Source organism: Amblyomma americanum, chromosome 1 (assembly GCF_052857255.1).
Source record: "Amblyomma americanum isolate KBUSLIRL-KWMA chromosome 1, ASM5285725v1, whole genome shotgun sequence".
In the NCBI taxonomy this organism is placed as follows: domain Eukaryota; kingdom Metazoa; phylum Arthropoda; class Arachnida; order Ixodida; family Ixodidae; genus Amblyomma; species Amblyomma americanum.
Genome location: NC_135497.1, coordinates 393986475 through 393998686, shown reverse-complemented (window position 1 = coordinate 393998686; position 12212 = coordinate 393986475). Strand labels below are relative to the sequence as shown.

Here is a 12212-nt window from a genome sequence, read left to right as displayed (position 1 = left end):
ATGGGCACTGAAACTTCTTTGGACGTTCTAAGGATGTTTGAGACGTCCTGCAGACATTCAAACCAAGTGGCCATGGGAGCTCAGACAAGGTGCCAGTGCTCAGCGGCACGAGCCAGTCAAATCCGCACCCTTGAGCATGCGTGTCAGTTCTGCGCATCCACACAGAATTGGTTCGTAGCTTTCGTGGGTTCTGATGGGTTGCTCTCCCAGTGCGTGAGCAAACCTTGTAGGACCCAGGTACTGCAACTGAACGAAGCGCACATTTCGATGCTCTAATGATACTGGGACAGGGGCACGGCTCTGAGCTTCCGATTATCTCATGCGGGCAACCTGCAGCAACAGGTTTTTTTTTTTCAGGAAACTGCAAGAACTGAACACGACAGGACCGAACTAACGACACGACAGGAACGAACAAACGACTGGAATGTGAATATGTCACTGAAATTGCCGCAGGGATTAAACATAGCACGTATGCTCTAAAGAGCAGAAAAAAGCATTTCTTATCCTAGTGTACCGAACGAACAAGTGGCAGGGGTATTTCTACGAACCTGATGAAAAGACGCCGGCGTCGAGATGACGGGTTTGGAGGTGGCCCTCTGACTCCCTCAACTCGTGCCATCGCGCATCTTCCTGCTGAGCCTGGCAGTCACGGTTGTCCCACACCCAGGCTGTGTGTGGCCCCTGGAGTCAAGCCGGCTGGGCAACTCATGGTAGCGGAGCGCACAAGAGACGCAGCCTGAAAGCAAGAGCGTGTACGCAGCTTTTCACGCAGTTCGAACGCCAGGAGGTGCGGTGGCGATAGTGGTGGTGATGATAGCGGGAGATTTGTTTACCCCAATTACAACGGAGCCATTAAAAGCTTTCCTATGTGCGTCATATCCCTTTTTATTGAGGTTGATTCTTTTGACTCCATTATCAGCTGCAGTCTAAGCTGGCGCCAGCAAACGCTGATAAACAGCAGGCAAGGCCAGATGCCGTATCAAAGGCATGTCTGAATAACCAAGGAAGAAGAAATGTGCCGAATTGTTACAAAGTTACGGCTAGCCTCTCCTTCGGGTTCATTTTTTTTCAGTTCTATTTTGTTCTAGAACTTATATGCGTAAAATTCTGCAGCTTATCTATGTCTCTACTATCATTTGTTTGGCACTGAAGCAACAAGAACAAATCATTATTGTTTTTGTTATGACTACATTGGTCTAAAGGAGAGACGAAGAAATAGGCACAGAGAAAGAGAAGGGATTTCGGGCACGCATGTCTCTGGGTCCCCGCATGACCCTACTGCACTACACGTTCACGAGTTTATGGAGCTCTAGAGGAGTGCCGATCGAGAAGCGAGAAAATTGAACAAATTACACATTGCTCACTTACCCGTAGCAACAGAGCTGCTCCCAGTTGAAAGGGCTCGCCCCAGAATATCGCCCGTGAAGGAGATGTCAAGGTTGACTCCTGCGAACGACGTAGCTGAAAAGATTCCTTCTTGTTAGTTCATCTCTGAGCGTGCACAGTGATCGGTATTTCAGTGACGAACACTACAGAAACACCCAACAGCTGGCAATATGACCTCCCGAGAGCAGGAATACTAACTGTGTCGCTGATTTTTCTTTTCAAGCGCTTAGGAAATGAAAATTTCTTGGATGACAAGATTGCCTTGATTCATTTCGAATTTTGACTGCGGGCTTGGAAATGACCAATATGGAGACGAGTACGAAATTTTAGAAGTGTATAGAAAAGTTGGAGATTGCTCTACACTGAAATGTGCATTTATGCTCGTTCGTTGCACTGATAGTGTTATTATCCTGACATTTCTTTACTGCCTCATTGTGAAAAAGCTAAGTTTTTTTTAACACGCCTGTGAAACAAGCTTGCAGTGACCTTCACCTTCCTGAGAGCTTGAAAGAAGGGAATGATCTGACTTTGAGGACACTTGCTAAATGCCACTGCAGGTATCAAATGTCTGATGAAGGAGTTTTCCAAGCTTTCTCTCACTCCGTGGCTGCCACATTTGCAATCAGATGCTCGTTTACATTGTACTAGTATTTTGTAGCCATAATCAAGAAGCTATCTCACCGTCCTTTTACAGTGCTTCATCCTATATCCTGCGCTTCGCGTTGATCTTGTTGATACTGGCGAAATTATGTGTAGTAGTGTAGAACTGTAGTTATGAAGATATGGTCTCGTCAAGCACAGGAATTTCTGCTGCATCGTTTTTCTGCTGTTTTAACGAGAAAGATTTCAGTGGCACCGAAAGACTCAGTGCTATACTTAGGCAATAGACCCACGAAGAGACTTCGCCCAATTCACTTGAGCAACATGTGGTAAAGCTCTCCTTTCCAACTCCCTTACACAACACAAAACACACACAACGCACTATGCACATATTCATCACCATAAACAGCTTCACCAGAGCCGTGGGTGTCTAGAGTTACGAGATATTATGTCACTGTTTCCCCCGTGGAATGTCCACATGTCGATAGCTTTAACAAATTTCGTCCAATATTTTACCAGAAAAGGTTTACCACACTTTGACTGGCTGTACAGCCTAGGTGGATATATGTATTGTGAAGGTCCTCTAGCATCCTGTTCTTACGTCTTGCTCACGCAGAGGCAGATACAAATGTACAGATACTAGCGAAGGTGCTGCTTTGGTCACTTCACCTGCCAGAAGTGCGTAATTCCACCAATCACACTCAAGGAAGGCTGAAAATATTCTGGTTTTGTTTATGGTTTCAGGGGGTTTAACGCCCTAAAGCGACTGAGACTATAAGAGATGCCGTAGTGAATTAGGGCTTAGGAAATTTCGACCACCTGAGGCTCTTTGACATGCACTGACATCGTACAGTGCACGGGCCTCTACAATTTCACCTCCATCGAAATTCGACCGCTGCAGCCAAAAAATATTCTGTAATTACCCAATACAACTGGTTTTCTATAAAAGGTGTTCGCTAGTTACGCTCTGCGTATTTGTTGTTTAAAGAAAGTTTTTATGTACTTCACTCATGTAATGTCTATTGGAAGCTATCCTACGAAAGCGCTTGTCTCGTGCCGGTGGTTTTCTTTATGGGGCTTCTTGGCCACCAATAAGTGCCGGCTCAGCAATGTGCTCAAAAATTCAGAGCTGCTAGAAGCGGTGCATTTCTTCTACCCTTCCAAATATGTCGTTATTTTGAACATGCCCACAGGGAGCGTATCGTACGGCATGTTTTAATATCATCCGCCTCACGTCCAATGCAGGACAAACGCCACCAGCTTCTTTCCAATAAACCCTGCCCTGTGCCAGCAGCGGCGACTCTATATCGCAAGCTTCATCTCATCCTCCGACCTAACTTTCTACCGCCCTCTATCGGTTATCTTCCCTTGACATTATATGGCCTGGCCGTGCCCATTTCTTTATTTTGGCAAGGATGTCATCAACTCGCGTCTGCTCCTTGATCCATTCTGCTCTCTTCGTGTATCTTAACTTTAATCTATCATTATTCTTTCTTTAGCTTTCCGCGTTCTCAACTGAAGGTGAACCATTTTCGTAAGCCATCACACATCTGCTCCGTAGGTGAGTTCCGGAGGTATGCACTATTTATCTGCAGTATTAATAGATGTATTTTCTAATTACGGTACTCCATCACTACAAGTGATACATCTCCAATACAAAGAGTATGTATTGAGTTAAAACAGTAGCCCGGTACACATTACAATTCGAATGTCGAGACTGAGAAATACTTCTTCAACTTGAAATTATAATCGCCATTTGGCAAAAGGCGCCTCACTGACGACAATGCACACATGGATGGTTGACCACTACACTTTGAAGCGTAGTGGCGGGGACACCGCAGAGCTAGAGTGGCTAATTTCTTTGCGCTTTTCTGCTCTTAGATTCCATGGTGCTGACAAAGTACAGAATACCGTATGTACACGATTGTAAGTCGACAATTTTTTTGAAATTTAAAATTCCTAAGTGGGGGGTCGACTTACATTTGAAACGAAACCTTGAACTGCCAATAAAAGCAAGAAAAACAATCTATCAGGGACGCTACAGCGATGTTAGAAGTTTTTGTTTGCTCTACGGCTCCAAGCGTAGCATTCAGGTATTCCGCGGGCTTTTTGGCCAGGATTTCTCACTTTTTATTTTTACTGCACACATAGTTACCCACCGCGATGGTTCAGTGCTACTGAACAGGATACCCGGGTCAGAACCCGACAGCGGCGGCAGCGTTTCGATGAAAGCGAAACGCAAAGGCGCCCGTTAGCTGTGCGATGTCAGTACAGCAGGTTAAAGATTCCCAGGTGGTCGAAATTATTCGGAAGCCCTTCACTACAGCACCTCATTCTTCCTTTATTCTTTCACTCCCTCCTTTATCTCTTCCTTTACAACTGGGTTTCGCCAATATTTGAGACAAATACTGCACCACTTCCTTTCCCCCAAAACCACTTTCATTTCATTTCACTCGCGGGAAGGGCCACTGTCCCGCTGTTCCAATCGCGGAGTCTGCGCCAGTGCCCGGGAGTGTCGCTAGCTGATGGAAGAGCCACTATTTCAGTTGGTTACGCAATACATGACAGCGGCAATTCTGGGGAATGCCGATGTTTGCTGGAAGAGCCGACGCCGATTACTCTTTGTTTGGCAGTGCTTCGAGTTGGTGCTTTTGACTCGACTGCCGGCCGCGTGCTTCGCCATGAGCTCTCCAGGTTTGAAAAGCATTCGGCACTCATTCACTGCAGCGTTTAAGAGGGAGGCCATCATTTACGCCGAAGAAACCAACAAATGCGCGGCGGGCCGCAAGTTCGACGTTTCTGAATGGTTGGTGCGGGAGTAGTGAAAGCAGAGAGACAAAATTTTCGATTGCGACTCCAAGCGAAGAGGTTTCCACGGGGCGAAGTCGGGACGCTTTCTGGAGCTGGAGGTCAAGCTTGCAGCGTATGTCACCGAAATACGTGATCGGTCCCTTCCAGTGACATGCGAAATGATCACGCAACAAGCCCTGCTCTTTGCTGCAGAAGCTGGAATACTCCGAACAGACTTCAAAGCCAGCAGGGCTTGGGCTTCGAAATTTATGGAGGGCTGGCTTCTCTCTTCGTCGGCGTACTAGTGTATGCCAGCCAGAAGCTGCCTGCTGCTTACGAGGAGAAAGTTCTCGCCTTCCATAGGCACAACCTCAAGCTCCGCGACTCGCGGCGATACCTGCTTGTCAAATCGGCAATGCGGACCAGACTCCCGTCTACTTTGACATGACGAGCAACACAACAGTGAGCGTGAGCGGAGCTCGGGAGGTTAAGCTTCTCACGACAGGAAACGAGAAACTTCGGTTCACTGTTATGCTATCACGCTTGGCAGATGGCACTAAGCTCCGAACGTACATCGTCTTCAAATGAAAAACTATGCCAAAGGAAATGTTCCCGAAAGGAGTTATTGTGCGAGTGAACGAAAAAGGTTTTATGACGAATGACTTAGTTATTGACTGGTACCGCCGGGTGTGGCTTTTGAGGCCAGGGGCATCCCTCAAAAATTGCAATCCGAACCTCCTCGTGCTGGATTCATTTCGCGGCCGCCTTACCGCGAAAGTGAAGGCAGAGCTCCGAAATGAAGATACAGATATGCTGGTGATTCCCAGCGGTCTGACGGGGCAGCCGCAGCCCCCAGACGTTGGCATTAACAAGCCATTCAAGGACTTGCTCTGGCATGAGTACGAGTGGCTGGCGGCAGAAGGGCGGGAACTTATTCCAACGGGTACATTAACTTCATGAGTAATCATTTTTTTTACAACTTCATCACACTTACACCTTCGACACTTTTGTTATTAATGCTTCCATGGATGGAATAATACTTTTTGTTTTGCTTTGCAGGGAAACGGATAGGGAACATCTAAATGAAATCCACTGCTCAAGATTTCCTCCAAAATTTTTAGTAGTCAGTGTCTAAAAGTTAAATGTGATTTTCGCAGGTTCATGTTTTTGGACATCATCACTAGCATTATGGAACTTTTCATTATGTTCTGAAGATGCACTTTTAATAAACTTTACACCGTTGACCTTAGAAAGAATTGAAATGTGGAGCTATGCTATTATGTGGCCAAGTGAACATATCCAATTTTGTTAACAATAACACCAGCAATTAATATTCTAGATTTGTAATGCATCAACATAATTGAACATTTTTCTAGGGGTGCGCGAATACTGAAATTTTCAAAAACGAATCGAATCGGAATATGTAGAAAAAAATGGCTTCGAATATCGAATCGAATATCGAATATATGGTCAGCACACAAAATAAATTCAGAAAAGATAAACAAGCAAACATTGCTGCTCATATTTTTTTCAAAATAGTGAATGGCCTTTGCAACTGCAATAAACAAAACTACACTGCCTGAGCACCGTATAAAAAAAATTCATGATGTGCGCAGAAATGCATACTACTTAATTGAACAGCATAACAGTATCCAACCTGCAACGTGGTCAGGCAAAATGAAATCCATAGCATGACAGGACTGGAAACAAAAATAACACGATGCAGTGGTGGAACTGACAACTGGCTTCTTGTAGCAGCTATTGTAGCAGACGAAATTGCAGTTTGTAGCAGCAATTTCAAGTTTTGTAGCAGATATTTGAGCTTTTGTAGGAGGAAAAAAACTTTCTTAGCAAAATTTCATGTCTCGAAGCACTTAAATAAAGAAGGCTTGTTTTATTTCTGGAACAGTCAATTGCTCCGGTGTTTATGACGACCATAGCCATGCAAAAACAAGCTTCAATCCCAAATTCAGTCTAAATTCTGTTCTTTCCTTAAAAAGCTGCAAAAATATGCAAACAGGAGATTTTGCTAAGAATAAAGCCTTTTTTATTCATATGGACGACATAACGAGATATGCAACAAAGCTATAAAAAATTATACCATTCTTAGAACTGCAAAATTAAGGTACTATTTCTTTTTTTTCCTTGATGACTCCATCTCAGACAGTGCCGCTGCGAGCCTTTCCTGTCCAATCTTCAGAAGGGCTTGCAACATCTGCAAAATTTTTAGACTTGACGCCTGTTGCGAAAAGCAGCTCGGCATTCGTGATCATATTCCTGGTCAGCCTGATCTTTTCCAGTACCTTCTCTTCCTTCTGACCTCTTTTCTGGGTGTCCTTGTGCGGTACACCAGCCTTTTGCTTGTTTTGCACATATCTCCTCTGCTGCATCTGCCTCCAACCACTGCAGCTGTCACTTCCGCGATACTTTCAGCGCTCCGATTAATCGTTGTGTCTTGGGAATGGCAGCTGGATTTCGGCCGAAACGCTGGCAATATGTCATTAAAGACCTAAGCCCATTTATAATTTGTATTGAAAAGGACGATCGCCCTCTCAGCACTTGCTGATTTTCACTGAAGCCCCTCTCCAAATGAGCATTGCTGTGCGAGAGGCACAGAAGTGCTTTTACGGGTGCTGCCAACAAGGGATATTTTCGAGCCCCATCGTCTTGCTTGAGTTCGAAAAATTTTTGCCAGAAGTCATTTTGCCAAGTCATTCGGATTGTCTGGCTAATATCTTCCGAGACACAAAGACTAAACTCATCCATCAAGGCGGAGACCTCGTGAACTGCGATGACCTCCGGCAGCGATGACAAGCATGGATGAAGATGGACACTTTCGTCCCGCCATTTTCTTCCAATCAGCACAGGTTTTGAACAGTGTTGCCGGCAGATGTCGGGTTCCGCGACAGTGAATTTCGGTTCTGCTCTCGGCAGAGTTATTCAGCGGCGTTTTGGCGCAGACGTGGCGCAAAAGTAGGCAAAAAATCGATTTTGTAGCAGCATGTAGCAGGATTTCTGATTTGGCGCAGTTTGGCGCAACCGGCGCAACAGTTCCACCACTGCATGATGGCTAGTAAAACCTCATTAATTCGAAGTTCAAAGAACCGACACAAACGCCCGGGTTATTCGAAGGTCGATTTATAAAATGCCCCGCGGCCTCGAAAAAAAAAAACTAACGAAAATGCGGTAGTCTTATGAGGCGGCTCTATCGTGAAAGCACCTGTAATCATGTGACGAGCACCGAGTTTCGGCATGCTGGAAGACATTGCGAACGTAAGCGAGATGGGAATGCACATTGACATCGGAATGGCCAGACTGCTTCTAAAAAGGAAAAAGAAATTGACCAGCGACGCGTCAGTCAGCGTCTGAAAGCGGCACGGTGCTGAGATTGGACTACTGGCGAATGCACGGACCGACAGTTGCCACTGCCACGGGCGAGTGGCAAAGCTCAGAAACCAAAACTACGCGGCCAGGTTACTTTTTTGACCTAGTGACCGGGGCCCTCCAAATGTTGTCACGCCTGCCGTTACGCCCACTTAAAAGCTGCATGGGTTACAGTGCACCATGCAATAAATAGGTGGGATTTTTACAGGATCGCTTGCCCTGTTGTGACACCTCGACTCGCCCCTTCGGGACCCTCACGTGAAATTCCGCAAGTAGGCTTTTCCGCATAGCGTAGTTGACCAAAACAAGATGGCGGTGGTCACGGTCGGAGAGTTAAGGTGAAAAAACGAATGTCATAGGTGTAGGCAATAATTAGATAACACATTACAGAAGGATAAAAAAGGTTAACGTGCTTTCGCGTTGCAATTGTTAGAAGCGGGTTGTCCTCCATCATGTTTGCAGCACGTGTGGTATGTGGGAAAGCCCACTTGCAGAATTGCGCACAAGGTCAAGCCTGGCGGCATCGGAATGCGATCGGTCCACGCGATAAACCATGGAGAAGAAAGAGAACAGGGCCTTTATATTGTTTTCCTAGAACTTTAAACTCTATATTCAGATAATTTGCCCAGATACTGCGCATTTGCCACAATCAAATTAACAAAAGTCGGCGCGGTATACGATCGCTGCCGGGTATTTGGGAATTTTCGAATATTCGGAAAATCACGAATATCATTTCTCGAATACGAATATGAACCGAATATGAAACATATTCGATTCGTATTCGAAATATCGAATATTCGCACACCCCTAATGATGATGTACCTTAATAACAATATAAATAGAATAGCTCATGTCAGGTTTCAGCTATGGCTACAAATGTTGAGGGAAAGTGTCTTAATGACCCGTAAGAAATTACCTAATTAGGCTTCAGTTAATTTCTCAAAAGTAGAGAAGTAATTGAGATAAGCTGAAACTCATTACGCTTTTGAAAACAGAACGAAGAAATACATATGCATACCCAATTTCGTGACAATATCTCTAATAAAATTTTTGTTTTAAGACCAGTGTCTCCCCTTAACAAGGTAAAAGCCATTATCCATGAAGACAACGGCATGCTTGTTTCTTTCGATCTCTGATCACTCTTTACCAGCGTACCGGTCAACCTGGACATTGAAGCTTGCAGGCAAAGTCTCGAAGATGAGGACTCATGGCAAGATGGGACCACTTTCGAAGCAGAACAGCTATGAGACTTATTGCGCTACTGTCTCGCTAAGACCCATCTTACATATAATGGCGACTTTTACCAACAGATTTTCGGCACAGCAATGAGAGGAGCATTCTCAGTCCCAGCGGCGAACATCACGATAGAAGTCATTGAAAACAAAGCCTTAACCACTTTCCAGCCGAGACCAATAATATTTCTCGGGTGCGCGGAAGACTGCTTCAGTGTTCTAGAGCGCAAGCACACAGCCCTTTTTCTGGACCACCTGAACACCACTGAACCATCAATCAAGTTCACAGTTGAGGAAGAAACCGACGGCTGCCTCCCATTCCTGGACACCACAGTATACACTCACCTGTGGGGCGTTGCACCCTCACTGTGCCAGGCTCAAGCAGGCAGGTGAATGACCCGCGTCCACCACGCGATGTGAACATGGGAGCCACTCGTCCCAGCTGTCCCTGCTCTGCACACCGCATGGTCACCAAGTTTCGGTCCGCTCTCAGCATCACCACAATGTCGTTGCCAGAGGCTATCTGCGGAAACACAATACAGCACAGACCACTTACAGTGTATACAGTGGGCACTCTGGAAGATACATTTGGGTCTGTTCACCCAGTCACTCACAAACGGTCTGTGGTTGTCTCCCTGATCAACCGTGCAAGACACGTCTGCAGCCAAGACGCTAATCTAAAGAGCGAAATACTAAAAAGAAAAGAGACCGAGCTGCGGAGACACGGCTACATTCTTTCCTTCATCAGGAACACCGAAAGAAGAATGCCAGCAAAACCCCTGTCTCTGAAGAAAGCGAGAGCACCGAAAAACCAGAAGGAAAACGAGCTCTTGTCGAATACGTAGCAAGAATTAGTGAAGCGCTAGGAAGTATTTTCCGCAAGCATGTCAACATCGCGCACGTCCCCCCTGGCAAGGTGCGAACAGAACTGGTGAAAGTGAAGGACAAACTCCCTCGTGAAAGATTTCCAGGCATTGTGTACGAAATAGGCTGCGCCGAACGACATAGCTGAAAAGATCCCTTCTTGTTAGTTGATCCCTGAGCGTGCACAGTGAATGGTATTTCATTGACGAACGCTACGAAAACACCCTACAGCTGGCCATATGACCTCCCGAGAGCAGGAATAATGTGTCGCTGATTTTTCTTTTCAAGCGCTTAGGAAATGAAAATTTCTTGGATGACAATATTGTCCTGCTTCATTTCGAATTTTGCCTGCGGGTTTGGAAATGACCATTACGGAGACAAGCATGAAATTTTAGAAGTATATAGAAAAATTAGAACCTGCTCTACACTGAAATGTGCATTTACGCTTGTTCGTTGCACTGATAAAGTGTTATTCTCCTGACATGTTCTTTACGGCATCATTGAAAATGCAAGTGAAAAAGCTAAGTTCCTTTTTAACACACCCGTGAAACGTGCTCGCAGTGACCTTCCCCTTATTGAGAGCTTGAAAGAAGGAAAACGATTTGAATTTGAGCATGCTTGTTAATGCCACTGCAGGTATCAAATGTGTCTGATAAAGGAGTTTTTCGGTGCGAAATCTCATTCCATGGCTGCCGCATTTGCGATCCCTTGCTCGTTTACATGGTACAAGTATTTTGTAGCCATGATCAGGAAGATTTCTCAACGTCCTTTTACAGTGCTTCATCCTGCATCCTGCGCTTTGCACCGCGTTGAAACGAAATTATGTGCAGTACTGTAGAACTGTAGTTATGACGATATGGTCTCGCCAAGCACAGGAATTTCTGTCGCACCATTTTTCTGCTGTTTTCATGAAAAAGATTTTAGTAACACCGAAAGACTCCGTGCTAGTTATGCAATAGAGCCGCGACGAGACTTCGCCCAAATGACAGGAGTAGCATGTGGTAAAGCTCACATTTTAAACTCCTTTACACAACACAAAACACACATATTTTTCACCATTCACAGCTTCGTCCCAGCCATGAGTCTTGAGTTAAAAGATATTATGTCACCGTTTCCCCTATGGAATGTTCACATGTCAATCTTTAACATATTTCATCAAATATTTTACAGAAAAGGTTTACCACACACTTTGACTGGCTGTACCCCCTTGGGTGTATATATGTATCATGGTTCTTTAGAAACCTGTTCTTACATTTCTTGCTCAGGCAGAAGAAAAGACAAAAATTTACCGATACTAGAACGGGTGCCGCTTTTTTCACTCCACCTGCCACAAGTGCCTAATTTTACCAATCACACTCAAGGAAGGCAAAAAATATTCTGGTTTGGTTTATAGTTTAATGCCCCACTGTGACTCAGGCTATGTATGAGAGATGCCGTAATGAATTAGGGCTTAAGAATTTTCAACCACCTGGGGGTCTTTAACATGAACCAACATTGCACAGTGCACGGGCCTTTAGAATTTCGCCTCCATCGAATTTGGACCGCCACTGCCGAAACCAATAATATTCTGTAATTACCAAATACAAGTGCTCTTTTATAAAACGTGTTCGCTAGTTATGTTCTGCGTATTTGTTGTTTTATAGAAAGTTTTCATGTACCGTATAAACCGGAATATATGTCGAGATTTTTTCTAAAAACAGCGAGCGAAAGTCGCCCCTCCTCTTATAAAGCGGCCTTAGCAGAATGTGAGTCGCAGTCTGGCAACCCACGGAGCCTGTTCGCGAACGGATGTTTTCTTTTCGTTCAGAGCCACCGGATTGTTGGTCTTTGCGTGCACTGCTTTGTTTGACCTCGTGCGCAATTCCATGTTAGCAATGAGTACCAGCGGCACGCGGAGGCAGTTCACAGTGGCTTTCAAGAATTCGCTGAAGCGAACGGGAACATGGCCGCTAAGCG

General features: G+C 45.2%; 1 protein-coding gene across 2 annotated transcripts in view; it reads right to left on the bottom strand.

Annotated features, from left to right (window-relative positions):
• LOC144115726 (regulator of chromosome condensation-like) overlaps nucleotides 1–12212 on the bottom strand; it is a 113224-nt gene that overhangs the window by 61944 nt on the left and 39068 nt on the right. For both annotated transcript variants that reach the window (XM_077650208.1, XM_077650209.1), the window contains exons 5-7: nucleotides 9738–9915; nucleotides 1369–1461; nucleotides 549–736 (exon numbers count right to left, since the gene is read on the bottom strand). The gene's annotated coding sequence lies outside the window, so the exon portion shown is untranslated. The remainder of the gene's footprint in view (nucleotides 1–548; nucleotides 737–1368; nucleotides 1462–9737; nucleotides 9916–12212) is intronic.